The sequence below is a fragment of the Clarias gariepinus genome, chromosome 9, assembly GCF_024256425.1.
Source record: "Clarias gariepinus isolate MV-2021 ecotype Netherlands chromosome 9, CGAR_prim_01v2, whole genome shotgun sequence".
Taxonomy (NCBI): domain Eukaryota; kingdom Metazoa; phylum Chordata; class Actinopteri; order Siluriformes; family Clariidae; genus Clarias; species Clarias gariepinus.
This window is the reverse complement of record NC_071108.1, coordinates 25,198,442-25,218,312: the sequence shown is the minus strand read 5'-3', so window position 1 is coordinate 25,218,312 and position 19,871 is coordinate 25,198,442. Positions and strand designations below refer to the sequence as shown.

The following is a 19,871-nucleotide window of genomic DNA, read 5'->3' as shown; positions in this document are numbered from 1 at the left end:
TACCACGGCTGGCAAAACCTTATGAAATACAAGTTAAACATTAAATGAATTTACAAAACTTTATGCGTGGTTAAGCGCTGATTCTACGTACAGTAGGAAAGTAAAGAGGAGCAGTGGTGGATGTATATTTGTAAAACAAAGAAAAAAGAAAAGAACAATGAGACAAACAACATATAAAACTACGTATAAAGACAATATTTTCAGTGTCTAGTGGCACCAGTCTTACAGAGACCCAGGAGGCTTATAAAATGAGACATTTTCGCAGTATTGTGATTGTGATTTTTTATTTTTTTTATTTCAAAAAATGCAAGACAATACTGCTAAAATATATCATTTACAGGCTGTTAGAAAATATTCTGTGCATTGTCTATTATTGAGTCACAAGGGTGCTAAAAAGCATTCATCATTCAAAGTTATTCATATCAGTCTAAAGTTAGTGTAATTTTGAAAGTACTATAACTCCACCTGGCACAGTTTCATCTCAGTGGAGCAATCTGACTACATGTGAAGTGCCATGAAAAAGTATTTGCCCTTTCCTAATTTTTTTCTTTGCATATTTGTCACACTTGTATAGGTGGAATTTCACCTAAACACTTTATGAGGAAAAGACAAATTATCAGAGTTATCATGAACATTTTGCATTTCGGGGGTATCATCTTGATGCATTGTAAGACAAAAAAACAATTGTAAAAACAATGCAATTTATGCTATCATAAGGAAAATATCAATTTCTTCCATTCCAAGGATTAAAAACGGTAACAGTGTCATCTTTTGCATCTAGAAGATTAAATTTACACAAATTTAAAAAGTGGCCTGAAAGTCTTCAGAAGAGCCTCAGATTCAAGAGGTTGTGATTTTGTAAATGTTTGAAAGCAAATAAGGTATGCTGTTCTGTATTGTTTTGGGTGAACTTGAGCGCGTCAGAAAATTAACGCAAACTTTTTTTTTAAATGGTCAGAGCCAGTCTGCTTGCTGTTTTCCTGACGCGTTCATAATCCTTAGTCTACTTCTGCCGGTGCCCTCTGAAAAACTTTTATGCATGCGGCTGAGCGCTGATTAAAACTATGGAGTAAATTAAAGAGGAGAATCACGATGCCGAATCGAAGTCCTGAGCCCAAACCTCATTTAAATTAAATAAACAAATATTATAAGTAAAAAAACAATATCCCATGTTTAGAAACCGTTTATAAATTCTTTCCGACATAAGTTGGCCCGGTGTTATGCGCAGAGCGCCGGGAGATTTCCTGAAGCTCCGAAATTACTGGGGCATTTTTTTTTTAAATAGATGCTATCTTTAATAACTGATGGAGGTTTTAAGCTGTATACACATGCATTTTTGAGGGGTTTAAAACGAATTAATAAATCCAAGCAGACCTACATGAAAGGTGAGAAGTGAGTAATTGAGCGCGCTGTCACGTTTTATATACTGTACAACACACGTTTATCAACCTTTTGATAAAAACGCTGCCTTTTGTAAAGTGAAAGTACTTTACAAAAGACGAACATTTTATTTTAGTCATAAATTCAAGACGAGCTTTATTTTAGTCATAAATTCACAATCACATCACATTCCAGCTATTATTTCCAGCCGTGGTTAAATAATGGATGAAATAATTATTCAATGCTGGACACAAACAGCAAATGTGATGGTTATTATAAAAAGCCCGAAGAACTTCATGTTCATAAAATAATATTTACTTATGAAAATATATATATACAGTGGAACCTCGGATTACGAGTAATTTAGTTTTCTCTCTGTCTGGCGCTGCGGGTATTCATCTTCCCTGCTGGGTCTAAGTGCTCGTCTCTTACTGGTATAATCAATCCATGTGTGTGTGTGTGAAATATGCAAATTCCATTAACAGTCAGTATCATTTATTGGCTTCATTATTGCCCCTTCCAGTTTGTTAAATGGAGTTAACAGCAGTCACTGACTGCTAAATCCCCACCTTTAACGATTCCTTAGGGTTTCCAACTTTTATCACTGCTTTCTTAGGAACTACAATTCAGTTGCAGATCCTCTCACAGCACTAACCTCCACGAAAGTCCCTTTACTCTAAAGCAAACAGGCTAAAGATGTATTCTCCGATTTCAGGCTCAGGGTCACCTCGGTCCCATTTTAACCAATCCAGAAACTTTTCTAAGTTTGTGGTAGAGGTGAAGGCCTCTGAGCCAGGGGTCGGGGCTGTGTTGTCACAAAGAGAACTCAAAGATAACAAATTACACCCTTGCTCCTTCTTCTCTCACCACCTCCCCTTGACCTTGGGGATTGGAAGTTGTTAGCAAAGAAGCTTATTGGCGGAATGAAGACACTGGTTGGAAGGCTGATCTCTGTTTTGGTCTGGACTGACCATAAGAATCTGGAAAACCTCAGGTCAGCCAGGAGACTTAATTACCGTCAAGCCAGATGGACCCAGTTCTTCTCACATTTTAACTTCTCGCTTTCCTACAACCCTGGCTCCAGAAGCGTCAAACCTGATGCCTTCTCTCAACAGTTCTCCACACCCCAAGACCCTGCTCCAACCACAACATTCTGCCTCCTCGTTGTCTTGTGGCAACCACACTCCTGAATATCGAAACACAGGTAAAGTAGGCACTTGATCGGGAACCAGGCCCAAGCATGGGCCCCCCAGGGGTGAAGTTGAATGAAGCTACCAGCTGAATGCATATCCAGAGGGAGCTGTAATTGTAGCAGGAGACTTTAATGATGTGGATTTAAAAACTGTGATACTGTGAAGCTACATAACAACATACATTTTCCTACAAGAGACAATAATATACTAAATTAAGTATACACCAACATCCCAGGTGCTTATAAAGCTGCCCGTAGAAATGCCTCCATCCTACAAATCTCTCATCTGCAGAACAAAACCAACTGTTAAAACTGTTCGTGTCAGGAGTGAAGAGTCTACGTCATGAAAGGCCCAAAGGAGTTTTTTGAAAATACTGACTGGGAAATGTTTGCATAGAGCACAGACCAGGAGAATTATATTTCATCTGTTTTGGTCTACATAGCCTTTTGCACTGATATTGGTAACCACTATAACCTAAAACCGTGGCTTGACAAGAATGTGCAGTCTCTGCTTAGGGCAGGAAATGCTGCTTACAGTTCAGAGGGACAGGCTGGCTGAAGAGAACTGAAGAAGGGCATTAAAGAAGGCAATCACAGATATCGACAGTGCATAGAGGGCCACTTTGACCATTTTGAGAACAACCCCCGCAGCATGTCAACAGTAAAGCCCCAACAGGCAACCTAAATCTGTTCTTTGCATGCTTTGACAATTACATTAGCAGAGTGGAAACTTAGACAGTAAAGGAGCCGGTTCTCACTTGATGACATTAAAAGATGAGTACTGGCTTCTCTACTGTCTAAGTAGAGAAGCCGGACCAGACAGGGTGCCAGGCCACACACTGAAGTCATGTGCTGACCAATTAGCAAGCGTGTATATATATACCAATATCTTCAACCTGTTCCTGCAGCAGACTGTATGCTTCAAATCCACCTCTATTGTTCCCATGCCTACAAAACAAACAGTAAAGTGTCTAAATGAATATCACCCAGTTGCTCTAACACCAATTATTATGAAGAGATTTGAGGGGCTTGTCCTTTTCCACATCAAAGATAATACAACTTATCTAACAATATTTGTATAATCTCATTAGTAATTTGTGTATTTTTGTACAATTAATCAAACAAGACAAACACAGTGAGAAATCAACAATTCTTAAGGAAAAGCATATTTCTATTACCCCAACTATTAAGATTATTAAAGTTTGCATTCCAATAAATAAATACAAATAATAAATATTTAACTACAAATTGTTTCAGACTATGTTTACATTGAAAAAATGTTGATGGATTAAGTAAAAATGTGGTCTGTTGTTTTTAATGCCCAAGTATTACAGTTTTTCTTCTTTGTTCTTCCATCATCCATGTATTCCCCATTTTTCTAATGTTTGACAGTGATAAATTGCAGTCCTCTTATATCTGGATCAGGATACAATGAACTGGGTTGTAGGTCATGTACAGTATATAAACCATTTTGAAGGTTCTCGTTACCAGCACACATGCACTTACAAGCAAGCCTCTACTTCTGTTTTGGGGTTCCCTCTTTTTTTATGAGCCATGCATCACATCATGTTTGCATTAAAGATCTCAGGGAGAGGTAATGCAAGAAGTGAATAATCTTTTCAATATAAAAAGTAGGAAGAAGTTAGTAGTTTTTTAATGTGGCTCATTAAAAATAAGGTTTTATTTAACAGTAAGGGCAGGCATAATGACAATAATTTTGCATTCTTAGTACATTAACTGACATCAATGGGGTATTTATTCATTTAGCTGTTTACTATTGCTATGAAAAGAAAAATCTAGTTTTTTTAATTAAATATACACTTTAACGTGTTAGTTTGGTTCTAGCACATTAAATGTAAGCTAAACCACCACTGCTTGAGCAAGGTAAAGTTGTGGAACAGTCTTATTTAGTAGACTTATTTATTTATTACTTACACCCTGGATAGACTCAGATGCTGCTTGTAATGACATCAGAGACTCAAATCCTTTACATACTTTTTTTTATAGATTAGCTTGTCTTCTATTGCATAAAGCAATTGTTCACAGGCATCGCAAGTTTTTAGTTACTTTGGTTTTTACTGCCACAGATGAAACACTTAGAGTTAGTTATGGTCAACCATGCATTCCGCCAATATTACTTAAATCCTCTATTTTTTGCTAAATAAATTCTGGAAGTTTGCTAGTGTGTGTTTTATTTTTTTTATTGCTAAGTGTACAGTCTTTGAAATAAACACTTAAATCGGATATTGGTCATAGTTGAAAAAACATGTTAACAGTCCATCAAATTAGATATACTGTAGGCAACAATTCAGAATTGGGCATCAAGACCTGAAGTGTAAACAGGGCTTTAGTGTTGGAGGTTTTATGGCTAAATTTGACCAGCCTGATGGGCAATTTATCATTGATTGCACATTCCACCAGTAAGAGCTGAATGTGAAGGTTTAATTGGCAGAGTAATAGCACAGTTTTGCCTAAAATATTGCAATGCACATTTGGGTGACATATCGGAGTTCAAAAGAGGACAAATTATTAGTGCAAACAAACAAACCAAAAATGTAATATTCATATTCGTAATATTCCGCGAATAACTCGGCAACTAAGGGCGTTTTCCACAAACCCCATCAGTCAGGATGTAGGCCGAAATAGCGTCTGCAAACGTTCCAAATGTACTAGGGCACAAGCCCGAAGTTAGTGTTCCTGCAGAAACTGCTAGCACTGAAACAGTTCGGCAGTGGACTGGGTCTACATGTTTTATGTCCTATAATGTAAATGATCCTGAGGGACAGAATTTGCCCTGTCCTTGTAACAAACTCGCTACTGTTATTAAAACAATAACTAGCCGTTAACAGAAATCAGGGAGTAGGATAAGGACCACCAGAGACAACAATACAGTGGTGTGAAAAACTATTTGCCCCCTTCCTGATTTCTTATTCTTTTGCATGTTTGTCACACTTAAATGTTTCTGCTCATCAAAAACCGTTAACTATTAGTCAAAGATAACATAATTAAACACAAAATGCAGTTTTTTAAATGAGGGTTTTTATTATTTAGGGAGAAAAAAAATCCAAACCTACATGGCCCTGTGTGAAAAAGTGATTGCCCCCCTTGTTAAAAAATAACTTAACTGTGGTTTATCACACCTGAGTTCAATTTCTGTAGTCACCCCCAGGCCTGATTACTGCCACACCTGTTTCAATCAAGAAATCACTTAAATAGGAGCTACCTGACACAGAGAAGTGGACCAAAAGCACCTCAAAAGCTAGACATCATGCCAAGATCCAAAGAAATTCAGGAACAAATGAGAACAAAAGTAATTGAGATCTATCAGTCTGGTAAAGGTTATAAAGCCATTTCTAAAGCTTTGGGACTCCAGCGAACCACAGTGAGAGCCATTATCCACAAATGGCAAAAACATGGAACAGTGGTGAACCTTCCCAGAAGTGGCCGGCCGACCAAAATTACCCCAAGAGCGCAGAGACAACTCATCCTAGAGGCCACAAAAGACCCCAGGACAACGTCTAAAGAACTGCAGGCCTCACTTGCCTCAATTAAGGTCAGTGTTCACGACTCCACCATAAGAAAGAGCCTGGGCAAAAATGGCCTGCATGGCAGATTTCCAAGGCACAAACCACTTTTAAGCAAAAAGAACATTAAGGCTCGTCTCAATTTTGCTAAAAAACATCTCACTGATTGCCAAGACTTTTGGGAAAATACCTTGTGGACCGACGAGACAAAAGTTGAACTTTTTGGAAGGTGCGTGTCCCGTTACATCTGGCGTAAAAGTAACACAGCATTTCAGAAAAAGAACATCATACCAACAGTAAAATATGGTGGTGTGTGATGGTCTGGGGTTGTTTTGCTGCTTCAGGACCTGGAAGGCTTGCTGTGATAGATGGAACCATGAACTCTACTGTCTACCAAAAAATCCTGAAGGAGAATGTCTGGCCATCTGTTCGTCAACTCAAGCTGAAGCGATCTTGGGTGCTGCAGCAGGACAATGACCCAAAACACACTAGCAAATCCACCTCTGAATGGCTAAAGAAAAACAAAATGAAGACTTTGGAGTGGCCTAGTCAAAGTCCTGACCTGAATCTTATTGAGATGTTGTGGCATGACCTTAAAAAGGCGGTTCATGCTAGAAAACCCTCAAATAAAGCTGAATTACAACAATTCTGCAAAGATGAGTGGGCCAAAATTCCTCCAGAGCTGTAAAAGACTCGTTGCAAGTTATCGCAAACGCTTGATTGCAGTTATTGCTGCTAAGGGTGGCCCAACCAGTTATTAGGTTCAGGGGGCAATTACTTTTTCACACGGGGCCATGTAGGTTTGGATTTTTTTTCTCCCTAAATAATAAAAAACATCATTTAAAAACTGCATTTTGTGTTTACTTGTGTTATCTTTGACTAATAGTTAAATGTGTTTGATGATCAGAAACATTTAAGTGTGACAAACATGCAAAAGAATAAGAAATCAGGAAGGGGGCAAATAGTGTTTCACACCACTGTATATAATCAAAGTGAATTTACATTTAATATTGTGCTGTACAGAATACCATTCACAGGCGCCGGCCACTCACACCACACACTCACTCAGTCCGTGCTCGTGTAAAGAGTCCTTTCTCTGAATCAAAAAGTCCTTAAAAGTAAAATAATAGAACCAGGGGACATCCCGCTCCGGGTCCGATGTCCCTGCCGTGAGCGACGTCCTCCTAACGATTGCGCCGGAGCAGCCGAGCCCTCGGCACCGTGCACACTCTGTCGCTGACGTGTTCAATCCCAGGGGATAGCCGTCACTCTAGCTCCCAGGCAACACACAGACACAAAACAACAGGATAAAGAAACAAAAACCCTCCTGCATGATCACAGCAGGAGGAACGCCATGAGTTCAAAACATAAACATACAATATACGCCTCGGCGGGCTTTGCACAAATAAGATAAATATATATTAAAACCCATGTACTCACATGCGCTTTGGACAAAAATACCCTGCACTCGGGTTTAGGCTTTAGCATTAGCTTTCAGCTATTAGCATTTGGCTTGAGGCTATGGAATGGCTGCTGTTACCTAGGCCCAGTCTCTCTTCCTCTTTTATTAAAATTACATAATTAGCGGCTGCAGAGCCCGTAACTAGGCAACCGCCTGTTACACCCCCTTTGGAAAAAAGCGTGACTTCGCCATAGAAGGGTTTCATATTGGCCACATGGACCGTGAATGGCCCGGCCTGATTAATCATTTGCACCTGACAGTTTACCTTGTTAAGGACTTTAATAACTTTGGCAGGCCCCTTCCATTTTGGAGCTAGCTTGGCCATGTGAGAATCCTCTGCCTAAGACTGAGGAAAAGCACGAACCCAGACAAGGTCGCCCTCGTGGTATGTGACAGCCCGCTGTCTAAGGTTATAGTACTTCGCCTGCCTTTCCTGGGCACGGGCTACATTGCTCCGGACAGCTTGGAACAGAGCTTCCTGCCGCTCCACTGTGGAATAGGCTGGATGGTCAGGAGAGATGTTTTGATGCAGCCGGGATGAGCGTGGAAAAGGACCCATGAGATCCACTCCCAACATAAAACCAGGTTCCACCACGGGTGTGCTTTGTAGTAGACCTGCCAGCTTACTTATGCAGGGTTTGTACTTCTGACAGGTGGTGCAGTTCTTACAATGTTCCCAGGCATCCCGGCATATCCCAGGCCAGTAGGCCACCTCCAGCAGCCTCCGTAGGGTCTTCATCCGATGACCACTGAGAGGGTTGTCATGGGCGTACTGCAGATACTGAGGACGCAGAGATGTTGGGATGACCAGCTGAAGGAGATTACACCCAGCCTGTTTGGGGATCTGACGATACAGGAACTGATTAATTATACGATAATGTATTTTTTCCACTTCAGGTTCTAACCTTGCCTCTTTCCACAGTGTCTGAAGCATCTCATCCGCCTTCTCCAGCTCCTCCCAATCACAGGGCAGACCCCACTGCAGATCATTGCCCTTATACACGGCCAGAGGGGCGTTCATGGTTTCTCCCTCCCAGCGTCGTGACAGGGAGTCAGGTACAATGTTACATTGTCCCTTTCGGTATTGAACCACGAATTCAAACGCCTGTAGTCTGAGCACCCATCGTGTATGGCGCGAGAAGGGGGTTTGGGTGATTAAAAACCCAGGTCAAAGCAGCATGGTCCGTAATGATAGTAAAAGCTTTTCCCTCCAGGTACTGACGCCACTTCTCCACCGCCCACACTACTGCCAGACATTTCTTTTCTGATGCCGAATACCTGGTTTCAGCTCCGTGCAGCAGCTGGGAGGCGTAGGCGATCGTGCTTTCCATCCTCGTGATCCTGGGTCAGTACTGCCCCCAGGCCAACGTTGCTGGCGTCTGTCTGTACCTTGAAGGGTTGGCTAAAGTCAGGGGATGTTAAAACGGGAGTGTTTTGCAGAGCTGTTCTTATGTCTTTGAAGGCTGACTGACATTTGGGGCTCCACACCCACTTGGCTCCTTTCTTCTTCAGGGCGTGTAAAGAAGCAGCACACTCTGAGAAGTGGGGGATGAACCGGTGGTACCAACCAGCCAGATCTAGAAAGTGCTGTAGCTCCTTATACCTGGGTAATACCTGAGATGGCGCAGCGGATGGCTGCCTCGGTGTGGAGCTCTCTATCTGTCTTACTGTTTTTGTTAGTTTGTCCTGTTTTTTGTTTCTCAAATGTTATCACTTATACCAGGGATGAACTGCTGAACATTCAGCAGGACACATCACACAATTTTCAACCAGTTTTTGATTTTTCAAATGTTTTTCTGAACATTGTAACTGGCGGAGCAGCGGCACTGTTGAAATGCTTTAAGAAGCGCAGGCGAGGGAAGAGAGCTGGCGTGCTTGTCAAGCTCCGACAGCGCGGCTTTAGAACTGCGCTGCCGAGTATACATCTGGCGAATCTCCGCTCTCTACCCATGAAATGGACGAACTTTTCCTGCTCTCCAGGAAAAATAAGGACTTTTCAAACTCTGCTGCGCTGTGTTTTCACGGAAACCTGGCTGAATGAAGCCATCCGGACAACGCGCTACACCAGCCGGTCTTCCAGCTGTTCAGAGCGGATCACAACACGGAATCAACGGGGAAATCGCGAGGCGGCGGTACATGCTTTTACATCAATGAACGTTGGTGTACAAATGTGACACCATTGAAGAAGATGTGCTGTCCTGATCTAGAGGCATATTTCATCAACTGCAAGCCTTTCCAAGCCACCAATCTGGACGAGCTCACAAATTCTGTAACATCCTACATCAGTTTCTGTGAGGACATGTGCATCCCTACCAGGACTTTTTTAACATATAACAATGACAAACCATGGTTTACAGCAAAACTCAGACAGCTTCGTCAGGCCAAAGAGGATGCCTACAGGAGTGGGGACAGGATCTTGTACAAACAGGCCAGGAACACACTAACAAGGGCGATCAGAGCGGCTAAGAGAAGCTACTCTGAAAAACTGGAAAATCAGTTTTCTGTAAACGACCCTGCTTCAGTGTGGAAAGGCCTGAAAACCATCACTAACTACAAGACGCCATCCCCCAACTCTGTAGGGAATCAACAACTGGTTGATGACCTGAATGAGTTCTATTGTAGATTTGAAACACCCAGTCTCACACCACACCCCTGTCCTGACCCTCTTTCTACACCACCATTATCACCTCTGGCAACCACCCTCTCTTCCCCCCCTGCACTCCAGGTCTGTGAAAGGGATGTTCGCCAGATCTTTCTAAAACAAAAGAGAAGGAAAGCTCCAGGCCCAGACGGCGCGACACCAGCCTGTCTGAAATCCTGTGCTGACCAGCTGGCTCCCATCTTCACACAGATCTTCAACAGATCACTGGAACAATGTGAAGTGCCTTTGTGCTTTAAATGTTCCACAATCATCCCCATTCCAAAAAAACCTAAAATCACAGGACTTAATGACTACAGACCAGTCGCCCTAACATCTGTGGTCATGAAGTCATTTGAAAGACTGGTGTTGGCCTTTCTGAGGGACATCACAGGACCCTTACTGGACCGCCTGCAGTTTGCCTATAGAGCAAACAGGCCTATAGATGCAGTCAACATGGGACTGCACTTCATCCTTCAACATCTGGACAAACCAGGGGCTTATGCAAGGGTCTTGTTTATAGACTTTTCATCAGCTTTTAATGCGATCATCCCAGCACTGCTTCAGACCAAACTAAACCAGCTTTCTGTTCCTAGCTCTATCTGTCACTGTATCACCAGCTTTCTGACAGACAGGCAGCAGCTAGTAAGACTGGAGGAATTCATGTCCAACAGCCACACCACCAATACTGGAGCCCCTCAGGGATGCATTCTCTCCCCACTGCTCTTCTCCCTCTACACCAATGACTGCACCTCTACAGACCCCACTGTCAAGCTCCTGAAATTTGCAGATGACACCACAATCATCGGCCTCATTTAGGACGGTGACGAGTCTGCTTACAGAAGTCAGGTTGAGCAGCTGGCTGTCTGGTGCAGTCTCAACAACCTGGAGCTAAACACGCACAAAACAGTGGAGATGATTGTGGACTTCAGGAGGAACCCACCTGCACTTCCCCCACTCACCATCATGAACACCACTGTGACAGCAGTGGAGTCATTCCGGTTCCTGGGCACGACCATCTCTCAGGACCTGAAGTGGGACATTCACATTAACTCCATTGTTAAAAAGGCCCACCAGAGGTTGTATTTTCTTCGCCAGCTAAAGAAATTCAACCTACCACAGGAGCTGCTCATACAGTTCTACTCAGCCGTCATTGAATCCGTCCTGTGCTGAAAGAATTATTGGCGCTGCCCTGCCCACGCCGCAAGAACTGTATACAACTGTATACAAGTTCTATACAAGAGTAAGGAAAAGGGCTCGGAATATCACTTTGGACCCCTCACACCCAGGCCACCTTTTATTTGAACTTTTGCCGTCGGGTCGACGGTATAGAGCACCTAACACTAGGACAGTCAGGCACAAAAACTGTTTTTTTTCCCCAGGCAATCTCCCTCATGAACCGTTAAACATTAACTGTCAATAAATATATGTGCAATAATTGTGTACAGTACCACAGTGCAATATACTGAATAATACCACAGATTTCAGATATTTATATAACTTATTTAAAAAAGTATCTCACACCCTACTCCATTTGATGTCAAACTTTTTTTTTTTGTGTCGTGCTGTTTTGTCTTGTCATTTGTTTTCTGTTCTGGAAGCTCTGTCACTGAAACAAATTCCTTGTACGTGCAAGCGTACTTGGCAATAAAACTCTTTCTGATTCTTAAGGTTGCAGGGCACGGGGTAAGTTTGTATCGCTGCTACCGTGGCCTCTTCAATTTTTATGCCTTCAGCAGATATGACATGTCCTAGGAAGGAAAGGGATGACTGGCAGAGGTTGCACTTTTTTAGGTTGAGTATGAGACCAGCAGCTTCGAGAAGTGAGAATATCCGTCGGAGATGATCAAGGTGAGAAATGGTATCTTTTGAGTAGATAATAATGTCATCTATATAGACAAAAACAGTATTTCCCAATGGCTTCAGCCAGAATGGATGTCATAAGTCTCTGAAAAGTTGCTCCTGCATTCTTCAGGCCAAAGGGAAGATGAAGAAACTTGTACTGGTTGTTCTTTGTGACGAACGCTGTTTTTGGGATGCTGTCTGGATGCATTTTCACCTGCCAATAGCCGCTATGCAGATCCAACGAGCTGAACACCGTAGCCCCGTAGAGCGACCCAAGATTTCGTGGACCTGGGGCATAGGGAAGCCATCCAGTGGTGTCTTGCTGTTGAGGGCTCTAAAGTCCACACAAAAACGAGTTCCACCGTCCCTCTTACCCACCAGCATGACTGGGGCAGCCCACGGCAAGGTGGATGGCCTGATGATACCGGCCTTTAGCATCTTGGTGACCTCCTCCTCTACAATCTGCTGTTTGTGGACAGGAATAGGGTAAGCCCTTTTCCTGACTGGTCCCTCATCCGTGGTACATATGTGGTGAGTTAAAACCATGGTATGGCCAATTTTGTTGGTACATACAGTTGGCCACTCTAATAACAACTCCTGCAACTGATATTTGTTTCCTTCAGACAGTGAGGCGTTGCTTACCAGGCTGGAGATGGCGGAGTTGGTGACATCAGACACTTGGGGCAATGGATTGGCCACATACAGATAGACGTTATTTTGCGGGTGATTTGGAAGTTGGAGGGTGTGAGCAGCTACTAGGAGGGAGAGGATGAGGAGTGGCGGTAGCGACCGGGTGTGCACTCATCATAGCTTTTTTACTGTGAGTCTTGCCCCTTCATGCACTCCATTATGGAAAGGCCTACGTTGTTTAGCTGCTCCTCACGCTGCTCTTTCGCTGTCTGACACAATTGCTGCATCTCCACCTGGACATTCTCCAGTTTACGTTGGTAGCTTAATACCTCTGTGTTGTGGATGCGTTGCAGCTCATTCACCCGATCCGACAGCTCCTCCATTCGCCAGGTGAGCTTGTCCCATCGTCACCTTGTGGGCCCTCGTCCTGAATGGGCTCACGAAAAGGCCCGCTGTGAAGTCATGAGCTACCGACCCTTTCTTCAGCTCGTGCATCGGACTCGGCCATGACTCGCCCCAATTTACCTTTAAAACAGGAGGTTTAACCAAACCCTGAGTGATGTTTTGCAGAGTGTAAAATAGAGAGAGAGAAGGCTGGCGAGGTAACAGCAAACAGCAACAATTACCATGCATAAATAAACAGCAATGACAACACATAAATGTAAAATACACACAATATGTATAAACTCTGATGGCCCCACGTTGGGCGCAACTCGCTACTGTTATTAAAACAATAACTAGCCATTAACAGAAATCAGGGAGTAGGATAAGAACCACCAGAGACAACAATATATAATCAAAGTGAATTTACATTTATGTGTTGTCATTGCGGTTGCCTAGTTACGGGCAGGTGCCCATAGCGCTGCAGCCTCTAATTATGTAATTTTAATAAAAGAGGAAGAGAGACTGGGCCTAGGTAACAGCAGCCATTCCATAGCCTCAAGCCAAATGCTAATAGCTGAAAGCTAATGCTAAAGCCTAAACCCGAATGCGGGATATTTTTATCCAAAGCGCATGTGAGTACATGGGTTTTAATATATATTTATCTTATTTGTGCAAAGCCCGCCGAGGCATATATTGTATGTTTATGTTTTGAACTCATGGCGTTCCTCCTGCTGTGATTATGCAGGAGGGTTTTTGTTTCTTTATCCTGTTGTTCTGTGTCTGTGTGTTGCCTCGGAACTGGAGTGTTGCCTATCTCCTGGGATTGAACACGTCAGCGGCAGAGTGCGCGTTGTGCCGAGGGCTCGGCTCCTCCGGCGCAATCGTTAGGAGGACGTCGCTCACGGCAGGGACATCGGACCCAGAGCGGGACGTCCCCTGGTTGTATCATTTTACTTTTAAGGACTTTTTAATTCAGAGAAAGGACTCTTTACACGAGCACGGACTGAGTGGGTGTGTGTTGTGAGTGGCTGGCGCGTGTGAATGGTATTCTGTACAGCACAATATTAAATGTAAATTCACTTTGATTATATATTGTTGTCTCTGGAGGTCCTTATCCTACTCCCTGATTCCTGTTAACAGCTAGTTATTGTTTTAATAACAGTAGCAGGTTTGTTACATCCTTAAGCAGAACCTAGTGCGATAGTTTCCTTAGCAGTGCAAATCTAGTCTGCCCAGGCGATATTTACAAGCCGTAATGTTGTCCATTCGTTTTTGATTGCTGGAGGGAGTATTTTAGGGCCAGAAATAAAGTCATCAATATGAGTCGGTTAATATGCCACGTGAGAGAATGACCTCCCCAGATCCCTAGGACTGGACGGCCATTTAAGGCCGCGCTCCGGCCCGTAAGGGAAAAACAGCTGCCGTTACCCCTTTCCCATAGCGCTTTTGCAAAGCATTGAGTGTTACTTTTAAAAGGGAACATATATGCCCAAAATCAAATAGGTCCTTATACAGTCATGCTGATCTTCAACGTAAATAGTTTTTTATTAAATATGTTAGGTGACCTTTTAATATATTTAGATTTTCAGGTTTTCAGCTCTATGAAGCAGTGAAACAAAAAGCAGAACTGCTTCTCCTTCAATTGCATTTTATTAAGTCAGTTGTCCCTGGTCTTTGTACACATTTTCATTTTACAACTAATAACTTTTGCCTCAAGAAAACTTACTTTTGCTTCTATTTCCAAGACATCACCTGTTAGTGGACTTACAGATTATTGTCTCATTATATTAAAATCTGTTTTAAAAAATAGTTATTTTTTCCTAAACAGCATTATTGTAGACACTACAGATCCACTAGAGCATGGCTAACAACACAACCACTCAGTTTATAACGCCATTTGTATTGCTCTTTACACTACCCTGGCTTATCTTAAAAAGAAAAACACAAATATGTCAGAATGTTATTTATCAGGTATAGATAATTTTCATCACTGTTGTACCCTCTTTAAAATAATGCATTGTATTTTATTGTACCTGGTAACAGCTTTTTATTTTATTTTTAATCTGTGTTAATTACAACTTTCTGTTACTTTGTTAATACAATCTATCTCTTATGCTTTGCACATTTATATGTACAGTAGAAACATATAGACTACATATAATTTTTGTGCACATTTCACAATTGTTTTTTCATGGTCACCTGAGATGCTGTCATTTGAGATGGTTTAATAATGTAGTGTGAGAATCCATCCTATGTCCATCCAGTCAACCATCCAGTCTACAGGGAGTGTAAAAACCCTTGTCTTGTCTAGAAATGCTGATAAACAAATCAAACCATATTAGTGCCTCTTTATTAAATAGAAAATGTATTTTTTTAATGTATACACATTTTCTTTCACTTTTTTCCTCTTCTCTCCTCCGCTTATATGAGCTCACACAGACTGACAATGCCCTACAAAACCAGACTAATCAGAAACTGGAAGAAGGCCAAATTTAATTGGCTGGTTTTCATTGGCAAGGAAACAGTTAATCAGTATTCCAGCATTTCTTTGTAAAATGGGAAATGTTAAGAAATGATTACTAAAATGATAGGCAAATTTAAGGCCTTGCTTGTCTCACGCAAACACACTGAGAGAGTAGCTGATATACAGTGAGGTCAATTAGTATTTGATCACCCTGTGATTTTGCAAGTTCTCTTACTTAGAAATCATGGAGGGGTCTACAATTTTTAGCATAGGTGCAATGACCCAAAGCACACAGCCAGGACAACCAAGGAGTGGCTCCGTAAGAAGCAGATGGACTATTTAAAAGCAAAATACTCCAGTACTTGGACTACCCCCCCCCCCCCCCCCTCCCAAAAAAAAAACCTCTTCCCAGTTGTGTTGGACTAATGGCACTTACTTATTAACCTAGTTAACCCAGTGTAAGTATGTATCCAATGATGTAAACATTAAAGCACTTTTTGTAAGTCGCTCTGGATAACAGCGTCTGCCAAATGCCTAAATGTAAATGTAAAATAACTGGTCTTTGAGGGTTAGAAATCTGGCTGATAAGCAAGTGATCAAATACTTATTTGAAACAGTAATTCACAAATAAATTGTTAAAAAAATCATATAACGTGACTTTTGGATTTTTTTTTATACTGTAGATTCTGTCTCTCACAGTGGAAATGCACCTATGCTAAAAATTGTCAACCCTTCCATGATTTCTAAGTAAAAGAACTTTCAAAATCACAGGGTGATCAAATACTTGTTGACCTTACTGTAGATGCTATTTAAGTGTTTAATGTATCCTATATCATCCTTCAGTTGTCTTTTCTTTTTATATTCACTGACAGATAATTTAGGACTTATAGAAATGATGGTGATGCATTGTTTATTTATCCTCACATTGGTATCACTTAGACAGACAACCAGTGGCTTCTGAGGGCAGGGGGCAAATCATTGTGCTTAAAAAATTGAGAGTTTATCATTATTGGTCACTACTATTTTTTTGTAAGAGCAGTGGAGCAGATAGAGCATTTGTGGTCACTGCCCCCCACCCATGCTTAGAACTGGACTTATACAGTTAAAAGTTCCCTGGCCTCATATGTCCAGATCCATCTAAATCTACTTTTTTTTTAATCCACAATCTTTTGCTTATTTAGCACCTCATATCATAGGTCACTTATGTAAACTCCCAACAACATAAGGCACCTATGGTGTGAATGTACATAAGCTAAGTAAGCAAAGGATTTTTGCATTTAGAAAAATGTAGGTTTAGATGGATCTGAACTTGTAAAGCCGGGGAACTGCTATCGATATGACCGAAGTTGCTACTGCAGTTTCTGTTCATCTGTTACTACAGTCATGCTCTAAAGTACATTTAGAGCAAGTTTTTGTGGTCAACTGATCTTAGGAGGTCTTATTAATAGGCAAATACAACGTCAGACGAATAACAATGTATAACCCAGTCAGCAAACAGATTTGGCCCTGATTTGGCATGTATCTGGCACAGCTGGCATTCACCTGGCACTGGCATACAGCATGTGGGCCAAACATGGGCCAAGTTTGGCAGAGGTAGTACCGTCTTCAAGACGGCACACAATACATGGGCCAGATGTCAAATGTTGAATTTGGCCCAAATGTCAAATATAACTATGTGGGCCACATAAGTATGGCCAATCATGACCCATATTTAAAATTAATTTAGAACATTTTTTAAAAATATAAAATGTATGTATATATATATATACTGTATATATATATATATATATATATATATATACATATTTTACACAATCTTCCTGTTTGCATTCAGGGTCTAATTCAAGTTAATCCAGGCTACAGTAAAGATTAAATTATTTGAATTCTGAAAATAAACTGTAATTGTTTTATTTCAGTTCCTGCAATTTTGCAAATAACTTAGACCATGGTTTTCATGTCATGAATGCACAACAGTGGACTTTTCATAATTTATTCAAAGAAATTTCCACTCTGTCATTTCTATGACTGATATGATTAAATCATGCATTTAATAGTACAGCTAAAATGAAACCATATTACAATTTATTAATAACACACAATAACATTTAATCACAGTTGTTGAAAACAGCAACAGCAACAATTGATTATATTATGATCAACCCCTTAGTGATAGTATATAAAACTAGTCTCTTTTCTTTAAAAAAAAGAAGAAAAAAAATTAGAAGAATTATATATATTTTTTTATTATATTATTTTTGTATTCGTTTTTTGTTTGATTGTTTTAATGTCAACTGTATGTATTGTATATACACAAGTGAACCTTTATGTATGTAAGTGTGAAGATTATGACAATTCTTTTTTCATAGGAATGTTTTGTGATCCCATCTTTGTGTTTGTAAATTATTGTTTAATAAAGAGGGGGGGGGGGGAATATTTTTAGCATCTGATTGTAATAAATTATCTATGAGAGATGGCAGAAAAGTGTTGTCACTTAGCTGATTCAGGCTGGGTAGACTTTAAAACATAATCTAAAAGGTAAAAAATTTAATTAATTGTTCTTTTATTTCTTTTCTCTCTTTTTCTTTTTTTTCCGTAAAAACGTTTAAGCAACGCGCGCCAATCAAGCGTTCGAAAACCCGGAAGTGAGAAATTGGCCTATCATAGCAAAGTTGGCCAAAAGGCGCGATTGTAATTTGCAGAGTGCAACTTGTTTGTTGACCGATTCGTGTATTTTTTTGTTTTTTTGAAGAGTGCTACTTGTTCCTGACGTTAATCGTGGACACTCAAGTGTTATGTGAAGAGAAAATTTAGTTTATATTGAGAGTCTTGTTCTTGATGTGAAACACGGACGTTCAACTTTTTTTTTTCAGAACTGACAGGGGAGGCATTTTATATAGGAGTTGTTTATGCTACTAAAATGTCAGGTGTAAGTGCTTTCATTTCATATTAAATTTTTCTTCAGTATGCTGTTGTTGTGACTTTATTTTGGAGGGGTGTGAAAAAGTGGTTTGTTTATGGTTTTGTTGAGGCTGACATGTGGAACCCATCTGGTCCATCTTAGGACCACAATAGGGCCTGCTATGGTCCTACAGTTGGTTGAGATCTGTCATGGCCCATTTGTGGCCCAGTATGGGTCACACTTGGTTAAAGACTGGGTCTCTTATGGTATAATTAAGGTTGTATTGATCTGGCCCAATTCAGGGCCAGTTATAGGTTATTAACTTGGCTGAGACTTGGGCCACACATGGGCCATGTGTGGCCCTTGACTGAAATCCAGACCTGGTCCACACTAGGACCGTAATTCATTGCGGTATATGGGCCAAGCAAAAGCTGGTTGTGTGGGCCGGAGCTGGACCAGTGAAAAATTGCTATGTGGGTAACTTTTTTTCACAAAGCCATTATTTATTTAACCAAAAATGAACACAAAAAGTAAACAAACATGGGCAATACTATGTCCCCCTATTATTTAAAGCTTGGAGAGCCACCATTTCCTGTATCACATCATGAATCTCTCACATTGCTGTGGAGGAATTTTGGCCCATTCTAATTAACGCCAGTGTGTGTGTGTGTGTGTGTGCACTGCCTCGCTGTAGACAGTGTTCATATCAATAACGCAGATTCTCAGTTTATTGAGGTTTATGGGAATTCATTTTGGTATAAAGGTTCATGCTTCACTCAATGACTGAAATGTGCCTAGGTCCAGGGGTGGCAAAACAAGCCCAAATCATGACTCCTCAACTGCATGGCAGTGGGTATGAGATGTTTCTGATGAAATGCTTTTTGATTTTTGCAAACATGGCACTGGACATTAAGGCTAAACAACTCCACTTTGGTCGCATCTGTCCATTGAAATAAAAGCCTTGTGCTTTGTTCAGAGGCAATTTTGTGAACCTCAGTCGTGCATCCATGTTCTTTTTACACAGAAGATGCTTTCTCCTGGCAACCCTTCCAAACAAACCATACTTGTTTAGTTTTGTTCTACAGTATGCGCCAAAATATATATTAACTATGAATACTTTTTTCTTTATCTAAAGACCCATTTTTAACAACAACTGCACTTTTCACTACTGGGAACACACCTGCGCGTTTGAGATGAGTTTCAGTCCAGTATACTTTGGCGCATATTGCAACTGTGCTGTCATAGACTTTAACATTTAACATGCCCAGTGAGGTCTGTAGGGTCTGTGATGTAACTTTTTATTTCTCTGAGCATTGTGTGGTCTGCCCTTGGGGTGAATGTGTTGGTGGTTTTATAACCCTCTTCTGCTTCTTTAAGACCAATGTTTATATCTTCCCCTCTTGGCACTGTGTTAACACACCATTGAATGCTCTAGACCCTCAAATTGCTAAAA

At 41.1% G+C, this 19,871-nt stretch overlaps 1 protein-coding gene across 1 annotated transcript in view; it reads left to right on the top strand.

Annotated features, from left to right (window-relative positions):
• The window catches only part of cacna2d3a (calcium channel, voltage-dependent, alpha 2/delta subunit 3a), a 293,959-nt gene that overhangs the window by 106,035 nt on the left and 168,053 nt on the right, over positions 1–19,871 (top strand). The gene's annotated exons all lie outside the window — the stretch shown is intronic.